The sequence below is a fragment of the Atractosteus spatula genome, chromosome 6, assembly GCF_055471065.1.
Source record: "Atractosteus spatula isolate fAtrSpa1 chromosome 6, fAtrSpa1.hap1, whole genome shotgun sequence".
Taxonomy (NCBI): Eukaryota; Metazoa; Chordata; class Actinopteri; order Semionotiformes; family Lepisosteidae; genus Atractosteus; species Atractosteus spatula.
Genome location: NC_142711.1, coordinates 59,712,355 through 59,725,651, shown reverse-complemented (window position 1 = coordinate 59,725,651; position 13,297 = coordinate 59,712,355).

Sequence of the window (13,297 nt, the reverse complement as noted above, 5' to 3'; positions counted from 1 at the left end):
GGTTTGAAATAAAGGATTTATTAGCTGCATTCTTGCAACTTGTCAAATAAATGTCAACAAGTTACAAAGGTGTTTGTGTCTCTCTCCTAGATACTTTTGGATTTTTGTTTTGTCCTCTGATTTTACTCACCTACTGTACTGTATTGACGTGGGATCAAAATATCCCTTAGGCAGCTAATCCTGTGACCTTTGGACTCATTTAGCGGAAATCCTCTTCAGGGCTGAGAAGAAATGTGCACTCCTAATCGTCTTATCCGCCATAAGGATCCATCTGAGAGACTAAGTCACAGAAGGGACAGATCACGGCAGAGGACACACAGAGGTGATCTCTACTCTCCACTGCAACCAACCAAAGTTGAATGCGTTGGGTTTTAACAACACCTTTCCCTGGTCATGTACTGTACAATACTGATCCAGTGACTCTTACGAAAAAGTTATTCATTTGGGTGCCGAGACTCTGAGCTGAGTTCATTGATCCGTATCTCAGCGTGATTATGTTTACTTGATGAAAATAGTTCGTATATGCAGAAACCACTGAAATGTTACTGCAGACATGAAATAATAAAACTGAAACCCCAGCATCAAAATGCGTTCTATTTCATATGGCTGATGTCTTTGACAGGCAACGAAAAAAAACGTTAATAATGTTCAGTACTGTGGTGGTGTGATTTAAATACGTTTCCTGTTAATAAATAAAAGGAACACAAAACAGCATCTGTCGCGTAAATTTCCAAACAACCTTCTTTTCCGCTCTTTTTTCCTTTGCAGTCCGCTGAGTCCCCGGCGGTTGTTATTTTTCCTTCTCTATTTTTTTTTTTTGCCAGAGGGTAGCCAGATGTTGTTGTTTTCCTCCTGGTTGTTCTTAATCTTTTTTTTCTCCTTTCTCTCATACAGGACCCAGCTCGTCTTGCGGAACTTTTTTTGTCATGACCCTCTTTTTTTCTGCAGGATTTTTTTTTAACGATAATCACCCACACCATATGCGTGCACCGGCTAATTACTGCGATTTTGGGGAGGGGGTGGGCGTCTGTTTCGTGTTGAACTTATGACAAGATAAAGATTCAGTCCTCTAACAACTAACCAGGAGCCATCCACAGTGTTAGACGAATGTGATTCGAGGTCTTGAAGGGAAAAGCGGTATTATCCAAAACTTCTTGCCATTTGATACGTTGCGCTGATTGTAATCTCTGCTTCCTTATTGTTCTCTTCAGGAGATAGTGTCCAATATGTTATGATCCAAAAATACATCACAGCTTTCCCAAAATCAGAACAACATGCAGTAACTGCATTTATATTTTTCAAAATATGATATTTCTAAAGAAATGGGGATGTTTGACGCTTCAAGCGGTTCAGGTACCGTACCTACAATAGCAACGTCAAGGGTAATAATTACTGTGCAGTTGTATGTTGAAATAGCAGTGCCTAGAAACATAATTCTGGCCTTGGGTATTAATGTATGCAAGATTTATGTTTGAATTGTTGCTACAACTGATATTATTGCTGTATTTCTGCGACTTTCAACTTGATGGAAATTTAAATATACAATATTATGAAAGTAAACTTCAAAAAGTCATGTCTTTTCAATTATGTAAATCACTACCATGTCTTAGGGTAATACTTCTGTTATGTTTTGCCTTTACAATATATATCCTTGTTAGTTATTGGACCAGAGCAAATTCTGGGATTCTGTCACACAATGTTGTGTTAACAGTTCTAGTTTGTGGCCTGCAGCAACCATTTGTTTTGCATTTGTTAACTCATTTTGTCAGTTAACAGAAATAAAGTGAAAAGACAATTCCTTTCTCTAGTGTAGAAGTCGTGGATGTGTTACTCCCATGGACTAAATGGACTCACGGGCCTTTAATTATTTTTTATGTTATATTTTTATTAAGACGAAAGCTGGGGAGCACAGAGACATACAACTGTAATGTTGGACAGCCAGAGTCCAGCAACTCTTACAGGTCACATAATCTGTGTGTAAAGACATGGAACGCATGCACAGTTTGATCTCTTTTAATAATTTAATTGATTAAATTAAGTCAGGAAAGGCCAACTGCAGTCTTTGAGAGCAACGGGAATTTTGTATTTTCTTTCCCAAAGCATCTCTACACTGAAGAAATCACCAAATTTAGTGGTCATTATTAGTCATTGAGGTGTGCCAGGAACAAGTTTGGCCACTCCTGCCCTAGTGTTTCCCAAATCTCTTGGCCAGTGCCTTTTTGTTACAGGATTCTCAACACAGCAGTGACCATTAATACAGTTTGAAACTCCATTCCAGCCACCCACTGTCAGAAAGCTGCTTATCCCAGTGGGAGTCGTCTCAAGACCTGACGGGCCACATGACTGAGCTCCCCCTGGCGGGGATACCGAGTCATTGCAGGGCTGTGAAGAAAGAGACGAGTTAGATCAAGCTCAGTGTGTGATCTCCTGTCACAGCCTGAGGAACAGTGAGTCTGTCTCCCAGTAATGCTCAATATGTTTACAGTATATGTAAACGTCTGTAATATGTCTAGATTTTATTTTATTTTTTGTTTGTTTCATGTTAATTGTATTATTTTTAGTTGCTTTGGCAACACTGATTGTGCCCATGGGTCATGCTCATAAAGCACCTTGAATTGAATCAAGCCCAAGCAATTTGTCTTCAGGAGGCGTGGGGAAAACACGCTCCACGTCCAGGCTACAACCGAAATGCTGTGGGGAAAAAGCTGAAAGAAGAGGAATGAACCACAAATACTATAATTGAAATGTGTTCCTGGGGGGTGGGGGTGGGTGATTTAGACGAAATGGAAGCAACTGCTAAAGTTGTTTGACAAAACGCCTAAAGTATGTGCAGCTTTGATTGCCCAGAAAGGGGGATTTACTTACGTGTACCATAAACTGACAGCTAAACATCCTCTAACAGATTTTCCTTTGAGAAAGTCAGTAACTCATCGCGTTTTGCTTTCTAGTGGTCTGTGAGAAGGTTGTGACCCCACAAGTTTGACTGTCCATTAATATTAGAAAATGGCATCTGGAATACAAATTAACTTGTTACAAATAAAGACAAAAGCATTTCACTTGCTAAACACGCCGAGCTCTTTTAGAAGAGAAACCTTTTCGACGTCACTATGGACAGATCAGTCCACCAGAGGGAGCAATCGGCCTATATTTCCCTTTAAAATTGCAGTCACTGTGAGAGGCGCTTATTTACATTTTAAGACCAACAAAAGGAGTTAAACATTTTAACACTTTTCTTAAAAACGACCAGGTTGAAGAACAAAAATATTTTTTTGTGTTCTTCCAGTTCTTTAAAGGCGGTTTCTACTTTGTTTTATGAACTCGTCATCATGGCAATGCAATAATGATATTTGCGCTACTTCTAAGGTAACCGATTAGACAACACGGTCTTATTTACATTTGATTGGACAGATCAATATGCTTTAAAATCTAAAGTAATGCACAATAATGTGCGTTTTAGCTGTTTTTGTCCCTTTCAGACAGACTGCACAGAGACTTTTCATACAAACGAAGCACACAGCCTTCGCAAAGTAAAACAATTAAATAATTTAAGATTTAAGGTTATTAAACCTTAACTTACATTAAGGTAATTTATGTTATAAATGAAGACTTTAAACATAGTGATATTAGAGATGAGGTTATATTGTTTCATTTGCTAGAGGACATCTATCAGGTCGTTTTGAATGTAGTCAAAGCTGTTGCACAAGCTCCTGCCTGTCACATATACACTACACTATGTGTGCATGAAAACATCACCAAGTGTAATATCAACGATCGTACAGCTGCCAAGCATCTCCCAGAATGTCCAGCATGCATTAGCTCTCATAGCAAAACGCAACTGATAAGACAACAAGTCCCTCATCAGAACCTGCCAGATGCTGCTGACACAGAAGGCAGGCACACAGATACAGTTCATTGGCTCCTGCACAAGCTTGACTACCAAAGGTGTGTGGCTAGGAGAAAGCTTTTGCTGACTACAGCACGTGAGGTGGTGATTACCCCATGCTACTGCAACGCGTCACTGTCCTGTGGAGTTCTGGAGGACAGCAGTTTATTTTCCTGAAGAACCCAGATCTCAGAATTCACCTACAGGAGGGAAAGGATTGCAGTCATCACAGCCTCCGAGAACAGTCAAACACTGCAGTGACATGCGATGTGGTGTGTAGATTGCATGTCTCTAGTATGTGAGTTCTGTAGGTTGCACAGGACACTGAAATGCAATCTCATGCATGGAGTGCATGTAGGTACATCTGATTACCACTTCAGAGCAGTTAAAGAGCACCTAGCAGGCTATGGCAGAACATGCAACAAGAATCAAGAACTGGTTAATGAATAGAAAATGGAGGGTACTGATAAAGGAAGAATGCACAAACTGGGGTAATGTACAGTAATTAGTGGAGTACCACAGGGGCATGTAACAGGACCACTGGCAGCTTTTAATTTATATCAGCAATCTAGATCATTTTGGCACTTGAGTTCCATGCAGAAAATACATCAATTACTGAATTGATGCCAAATTGCTTACTTAACTCAGGTGAGCGGAATGGATTTGTCAGGGTTGACTGCACCCATCCAGATTCTGCCATCCAAACATTAATTCACAGTCTTTTCAGGAAGTCTGGAGGAGAATGTCAGGCCCTACAATCGCCAGCTGAGGCCGAGCTGACAGTGGATCGTGCAGCAGGACACTGCTTCTGATCGATCTGAGCGAGGACTGATTGAACTGGCCCCTTCACGGCCCAGACCAGATCTTTACTGTTGGTTGTTTAATTGTATCAGCTCGCAAAACCATATTCCATGCAACTGGCAATAAGGTATTGAACGTGAACGTGAACCAGAGGACATTAGTGGAAACTACTGTGCAGAGAACAGCTTTTAAAACTGAAAAGTGTGTTTTTACACTATTTTACACAAAGGGTTGGAGGAGTCAGGTGGCACAGTGGTAAGCATTACTGCCTTGCAGCGCTGGGAACCAGGGTTTAATATCTGCGTTTCTTATGTGCTCACTAGGCTCAGGTTGGTTTCCTCCCACAGTCCAAAGACATACAGTACCTGTACAGTAATTGGCTTCTGGGAAAATTGGCCCTGGTCCGAGTGTGTGAGTTTGTGTCTGTGTGTTCCCAGTGATGGACTGGCATCCTGTCCAGGGTGTATCCTGTCTTGCGCCTGTTGTTTCCCCCGTGAACCTGTGGTGGGTTAAGCTTTTAGAAAATGAATGAATGGATGGGGCTGTGGGAGTCAGGAACAAGTTGCGCCTCTTTGCTTTTAAAGCTGATACCCTGGCTTCTTTCAAGACATGGCTGTCTGAGATTCTTGAAAGAAACAAACTGGATCTACCAAACGACGCCCCCTTAATTGTAATATTCAGAACTGACTCATACCATGCCTTGCATCCACTGGCCTACGTCCAACTGCCTATGGTCAATTTGTAAAAACCTGTATGCTTTTGTTTTTTTTCATTTACTGTTATTGTACTTTTCTTTTGCTTTTCTTTATTCATGATGTACAGCATCCTTGTGTTTGAAAAGGGGATTTATAAATAAAAGGTATTATTATTATTAAGCACTGAAATCTAAAACTGTAAGAGACTGTATTACTGAAGTTTGTTTGTTATTATTTAAGTATTTATTACAGAACCTTGCATCACGAAAGCAAACAGAAGTTTCCTTGATTTAAACGCACTTCAGCACTAAGTTCTTAATTTAAAAAACAGTGGGAGAACAAAAGATATTCCTTACAACACAATTTACACCAGCAGCTATGAAAGGCAATACGAGAAGAAGTCTATCAATTTTTACCTCATTAGTTTCTCCCATGGAGAATGCTGTTTACTTACAGTAACATTGTACTTAATTAAGTTATGTAATTAGCAGTCCAGGTGTGAATTTAATTGAACAAGATAAATATCTATCCAGCTGGATTATGTATATGTAACCTCGCCTTCACAACAGCTCATCTTTATTCAACACAAAAGGCTTCTGGTGTAGTGGTTTACAAAAGTCTACAATGGTGAAAATCACTGGAATAAAGTGCAGAGAGCTGGGTAAACCAGTTTTAAATTGGGTCTCAGTTACTTTTTTTATTATATCAACATAGGAAGGACAGGAAGAGCATAATTTAATTTGGATAAAAAATAATTTTTCAGAACATTACTAATGTAAGCAGTACTTTAAATGGTCTGAAAATTATTTTTTTGTTATCATGTTTGGAACTTATTATAAAGTATGCATTTGAATGGAGAAACATTCTAATACATTTAAATATAAAATCTTCTGTGTGGCTTTAATGATTACTCCAGTAGACAGAAGACTGTACGTGAAATAATGTCTTATAACTGATTTTTTTTTTACCTAGCTTATGTGGAGCTTTGAAAAACAAGGATGCACTGGGTCATCTATACCTTTACTAATTAATTCAATCATATGTTCAAATATATTAATTATTTTTTCCAGACATCAAAGCATAAGTATTAACCTTGGAAGTAATTTGTATATTTTATATCCTAATTTAAAAAAATCACACTTCGCAATTGAATTAATTTGAAAAGTATAAAAAGGGGACCAGAAATTATATTGGTGACCAATTATATAGCAAACAGGTGATGTTGGGGTGAAATCTTTAATGTCAGGTGAGTCTGGATATTCTAAATATCCAGGGTTTAAATATAGAGAAAGACAGAAATTTATGAGTAAAGCACATATAATGAGTGAAAAAAATATTTTTGATCGCAAACAGAACAAATTCTGTTCTCTATTTTAGACAAGAACATTTGTCTCACACTATAATAATAAAATTAGCTCTTTCCCACTGTAGCCTCTAGTGTTGTATAGTGCATCTTATGTAAGCAGGGCAGAACCTGTAACCTGGCATTACAAATTGCACCCCAACATCACCTGTTTGCTATATAATTGGTCACCAGTTCTTTACAATTGCTGGTTACCTTTTTATATTTTTCAAATTGATTCAGCTGCAAAAAATGAGTTTTCTTTTTTAATATATTTGTATATAAACTATACAAATTATTTCTAAGGTAAATGATGATGGGGGTAAATAATGAACATGTTTAGAACAAATAAATTAACTCGAGCATACTTTATATTTATCAACAGGGTTTACTTCAATTTAGCTTCCTTTACATATATACGGTGTTTTTAGACACAATACTGCAGGTATGATTCTTAATCAAATGATTGAAAAAAACTATATGAAATGGGCATTCACTTTTTTTAATCAGTCTTGCAATCACGAAATAAACACTAAATGGACAACAGCACAACACCTACCTCTAAAAATGTAGCGAATCACACACAAATGAAATAAATAATATTCCGTATTTACTCTTTGATCTTCATGTAATTTACTTTAAATTCTGAACACCAGTGAGTGAGCAACAAACATCAGTTCAGAGTCGCATCCTCCTCATTTTGCCTCCTAAGGACACTAGGCAGTCAGGCAAGCGATTCTGGTACAGTGCGCCATTGAATTTACTTCAGATGTGTGGTATGTTGGGGCTAAGCGAGTTTCACTTTAAAAGGACGTGATGATGTGCAAAATAAATCAAAGGAATGCCTCTGTTTCAAAGAGGTCCACTTTACTTTCTTTCGGCTGGGTTTCAATGTCCTGAAAAGTTGCCCTTTCTTGTTATAACCAAACAGGCGGGCGACTGACCTTTTTAAAACAAAATACGGGGAAAACACCGTATTTAAAACATAAAATTTAGACAGGGAAGTGAAATCCACAGCAATTAATAACATCTAATTGTGCAATGGGTGTAGATTGATCGTTCTAGTTCTACAATTTTAGTAAAAAAAAAAGTAAATTTCTGTAGTTTTAGGAGGGATTGAGAGTACATGGCCGCCCCCTGGATGGGACCAGCATTGCACCCAGTTATACAGCTGGACGAACAGAAGCGACTGTAGTGAAGTACTGTAGCTCCCTCAGCAGTGGCTGTAGCAGCGAGAAACTTCAACTTGCTAAACTTAAGGGTTTAGTCATTACTCTACACCGCCCCCAGGTCAATAGGAGGTACTGTAAAACCCGTACAGGGTTATTTTATTCTCATTAAGATGTCAGGTTTTACAATAGGAACAAGTAATAGTAAAACACCACGTTTCGGCCGTGGAGCCTTCTTTAGGATACAATAAAGATACAATCTGGAATGAGTTTCTGTAACTGGAAACTCGCTTGTCTGTTTAAAACTGGTTTTCCACGAGAAGAACAAACCGGCCCGTTTCAAATTGTGATACTTTTTTATTCCACTAGGTGGCAGTCTGTTATTGACAGTTATCTGTATGTAGCAAACCATAAAAGACTAAGGAAAAAAAACCACAAAAGAAGGAAAGAAAATATTTTCTACACATTCTTGCTTGCCCAGTTCCATGCAGGTTATTGATTCAAAACTTTAAGAAATTTCCTGATTTCCTGATTGCACAACATGTTTTGAGACAGAAAACTGCAAAAAATATCATTTATCCCAACATGTTATATCAGGCCATATGTTGCATTGTTTTCCATTGCCTAATGTGCAGTAATATCATTTTTTATAATTTCATCACAAGAAATGGACACGCGGTTCAATGGTTTTCCATTTTTGCTGGATGTTGGTTGTTCATTTATCAGTTTGGTAGGGATAAGGCCGATGATAATCATAAAGAACAAGGCTGCACTGTAGTGTAGCGTATCTATTATCTATAACCTAGATTCTTGTCTATTTTTTCTCTCAACATATTTAGCAATATGTCTACCTGTTTTTTAAGTAATCATCTGTATTCAAATAAATGAAAAATACAAGGGTGGTATTCTAAGCAACCGAAGAAGGACCTGAAAAAAAAAAAAATTAAATTTATATCTTAAGACATGTCTACAATGTAAAATTCACTATCTATCCACATATATTTATTAATTTCAAAATTCGTTTTCGTGACTCAAGTAATAAAATATATTGAAATGTAAATGTGGTACAATAACAAACATCATGAAAGTGTCAGTGGTTCTATAATTCTATATTCTTTATTCTATAGTTCTATAAGGTGTAATTGACGATTTTACCATGTTGCCATATTTGGACAAATACATTTTAAGAGTATTACTTCAAATCATATTATTCTGCTAAAATGCATTTCAAAGTGCTCATGTTTTCTTTTTTTCCCAAAACACATCCACGATTTTTTAAGCTGTGTTTTATCTCATCATGCACTATATTGTTTCTAAGTGTAGCAGTTAAAGAGGACCATTCCAGATTGTATCTTTACTTTTAATTACATAAGTGAACTTGTATATTGGAGCATGACTGTCTCTAAAGAGTACTTCATGGCTGGAGAAGGACATTTAGTCTTCTGCATTTAGACTCTGTTTTCCTTTGATGTCAAGCAACAATGTCAAAGACAGAAGAGCACACCCAGAAGAAGCCAAGTATGCGTGTTAATTATTTTAATTAAGTTGTATTCACTTGTTTGTTTAGCACTTCCCAGTAATTAATGTGTTTTTCCAGGTAACAGATCCTGCTGGATAGTTTACTTTGTAGCAGTATTTTTTTTAATTGTTCCAGTGAACTGGTACTGTGTATTGGAATGCCACTTGCTTGAAGGGGTTAATCAGTTGCTTGTTAACATATCCCCAATCACACACCCTTTTACTCTCACACAGGTGTTTCCCCAGGTGGTTACAGTGCCAGCAACAAGCGCGATACTGAAGTGCCCCCTCCAAGAAGCCCCACAGACATGAAGTCCCAGGGAGTCTACCTGCGGGAGTTCATCGAGGAGAGACTGCAATCAAGCTTGCCGCAGGACAAGCCCAGCTCCCTCTGCCTCTGCCTCCTCCTTTCCTGATCTTCCTGCCTGCCCTTCTGCACCTCCTGCGCTCTGTTCCACCTCATTATGACTCACTTCCCACTTCTTGCTCTCCTCTCTGTTGATTCCAGCCTCATGCTCTCCACCACCGCTCACTTGTTTCTAACTCTCCCAGCCTGGTGTTGTTGCCCCTTTTCTCTTCTCTCATGCCTAAGCCTTGTATGTTCATTAACACTCCTCTGAACCTTTAACGAAGCCCACTGCACCTCTGCTCCTGCCACCTCCCATCTTGCTTAGGATTTTGTGGCTCTTACTGTACCTTGGGACTCCCCTGGCAACTCCGCTGTCCCAGCAGCCTATGTCCCATTGCAATTCCTTCGTCTCTTTGGCAGAGGACTCTATCTCTGTTCTCTGTCCTGTCTTCTCTTTCCTCCTTCTCTGACACCACTTTTTTGAGTTTCATGTCACTGAAATTAGTTTTCCTGCTCAGTCTCTTATCTCTTGTCTTACCATATCTCAGCCTTCTTATTCAAAGTTCTGACTTTTCATTATTCCCAATCACTACTTCATCTCCTCCCCTCTCTCAGTCCTATGTTTCCTCCTCTGCTGGTTTCCATTATTGCCTTCGTCCTATTGCTTTTTTTTCTTTGGACTGTTCTCTCTGTGCTTCCTCCTATTGACTCATGCACTGAACTGAATGCAGAGTCTGCTCATTCTCTTCTCTTACTTCACTGCCACTGGTCAATCACTTCTCCCCCTGCTCAATCCTCTCTTTTACATCCCTGGCTTGCATCTCAAGCTGCACTCTTCTTCCAGTCCTCTCTTCAGCTCTCACCTGTGCCAGTCTGTCCTATTTTTAATTTGTCATTCATTCTCAACATTTGTACCTGCCATCCTCCTCATTCCTCTCCGTCTCCTTTTTCTCCAGACATCTGCGAGCTCTTCAACACTTCAACACCACCCAACCCCATCTCCACCTGTCCTCAGCCTTCCCACACCCCACCATTTCTCTCTTTGCACTCCTCCCTGACTCAGTCACACCCTCCTCTCTCCAGGGCCACACACCTACTTCATGCATCCAGGATCCCTCTCACCTCTTTCCTCTGATCTATTTGCTTTTTTCCTCTCTGTTTAACACCTCTCAACTGCCTGACTGTATTCCCTCTTTATTCACTCAGGACTGCATCAAACATCCCCTAAAAAGCACCTTTGATTGTCATCCCTTCAGAACTATCATTCTTTTCCTTTTTCTCTCTGTCTAAGACTCTCAGGCTACACTTTTATCTACCTCTTTTTCTCCCTCTGATGCTCGTGTCTTCTCTCATGTCTCTGCCTGTCTCACAGCCATCGCCTTCAGGGTGAGCCTTAGCATCTTCTTCAACTCCTCCAGTCTGACCTTTTTTTTCTCTTCTTCCTGGTTTGTGGACTGCTGCTTGTGTTTCCCATTTGGCTCTACTGCCCTGGTCTTCTGCCTGAACCTCAGGGTCACTCATGACTCCTTCCTCTCTTACTCCTAATGCATGTCTTCCCTGGCATGTTCCTGCAGATTCCAATCGAGCAGAATTCAGCCCTTCCTGTTCCAGCTCCACATAACTCCCGGCCCAGGCACCCGTATTCTCCCACCTGGAATATTATAATTCCCTCTTGGTCTGTGTCCCTGCCAACAGTCTCTGCCCATTGCAGCTCATCCTGAATGAGTTGGCTCACCTTGTCTTTTCTCTTTCTTTCTTTTCTGAAGCTAATTCTCCTTCTCCATCCTCATCCCTCAGTGTTTGATTGAACCGTCCAGAGACCCTGACCCTGACCACTGTTCCATCTCCTCTGTTTAGAAAGCACCTGTGAGCTCTCAGCTCCCAGCTGCACTCTCCTATAGCTCCCGCAGTACACTGTGATAAGGTTTTTCATCCTCAGACCAGACACAGAATTTGCTAATGGCACTTATTCACTGTAAACATGGCGCAAACCCCCTCAGTTTGGTAACATCCCTCCTCTGTATTCTCATTGCCTTTTTTATTTTGTGTGCCTGGCGCTTGTGCTGCTCTTGCACTAAATCCCTTACCTTAGTCTCACTGTATTATTGTATTCCTTTATTTTTTGCCTTATAGTACTTGCACAATGGTTCTTTGTATTTATCCTAAATGAAAACTTTCCGCTACACTAATACTAATACTATTATTTGTAGTTAATCAGGGCTGTTATGTTCTACTTTGCTGAAATGGACAGCATGCCTTCATGGGAAGAGTCCTGGCTGAAAATAATAATAATAATTGCTGACACTTATATAGCGCTTTTCTGGACACTCCACTCAAAGCGCTTTACAGGTAATGGGGATCCCCTCCACCACCACCAATGTGCAGCCCCACCTGGATGATGCGACAGCAGCCACTGCACACCAGAACGCTCCCCACACGCCACACCACACCCTCCCACACACTTGCAAGACAGGCCTTCCTGCTCAAATTGTATGGGGATTCTTAATGGAAATAGCAGAAAGTATCTGACATTCAAACTTTAAAAAAATATGTTTCATTATAAACTCATCACTTTGTTTTATTTTGTTTCTTCATGGCTTGTATAACAAAAGGTGCTAAAAAAAATAAAAAAAATAATGGCCACCTGGAGATTGAAAATATTATGACGCCTTGGAATGAAGGTGTGAATTCTAGTGTGTTTTACAAAAGAATGAAAAATTCCTGTTTTACAGAGCTAAATTTAAAGAGAGTTAAAACACATCAACCAAAAATACATATACAGTTCCTCACAAAAGTATCTCCCCCCTTTCCACGATGTCCTATTTGTTAATTTTCTTAAATCATGTTCTTACACAGATTCTTAAAAGTGAATATTTAAAACCAAAACTTCTATGCTCAAACTGAACGCTTTTATAGGTGAAAGAAATTGAATGTTAACAAGAACTGCAAAGAAAATTAAGAACTAAATTTAGGTGATTTCCCAGGGATAGGGCTGTCTTAACCCCCCAAAAGAAGATGGTGGGAACCCATAATTATGATGCATATTTCTTAAGTTGTGACATTTAAAATAGGATGCGTGCCAGGATACAGTTAGTAGATTGAACAAATCAAAGTCTGACAGAACCTGAGTGTCATTTCCAAGCCAACCAGCGAGAGCAGAGAGTTCAGGGCCTGAATCTCTGATTAGTGATGTGAGGGTGACAAAGTGGCTACTGGACTATACTATAACTTCTGAACGAGAAGGGGTTGGCTTCAGTTAGTTCTGGAACTTGGCTCCATGTGCAGTCCAGCCAAGAAGCAGCAAGACGGATCGCAAAATGCAGATGAGGAACCTGAAAGGGGCAACTGGAGAGAATTTGGAAAGCCAAAGGACTACAAGCCATTTCTGCCGGGTCAGGGCTACGTAGTGTGAGCTACTGTAGGTGGACTGGGGCTGCAGATGGAAATGGCACAGAGAAAAACTTGGTGTCCAATTAAACACCATGTTGGTGCATAGAAAGGAAGAGGGGATATGGAGGGTGACTGTCATTGCCTGGGTCA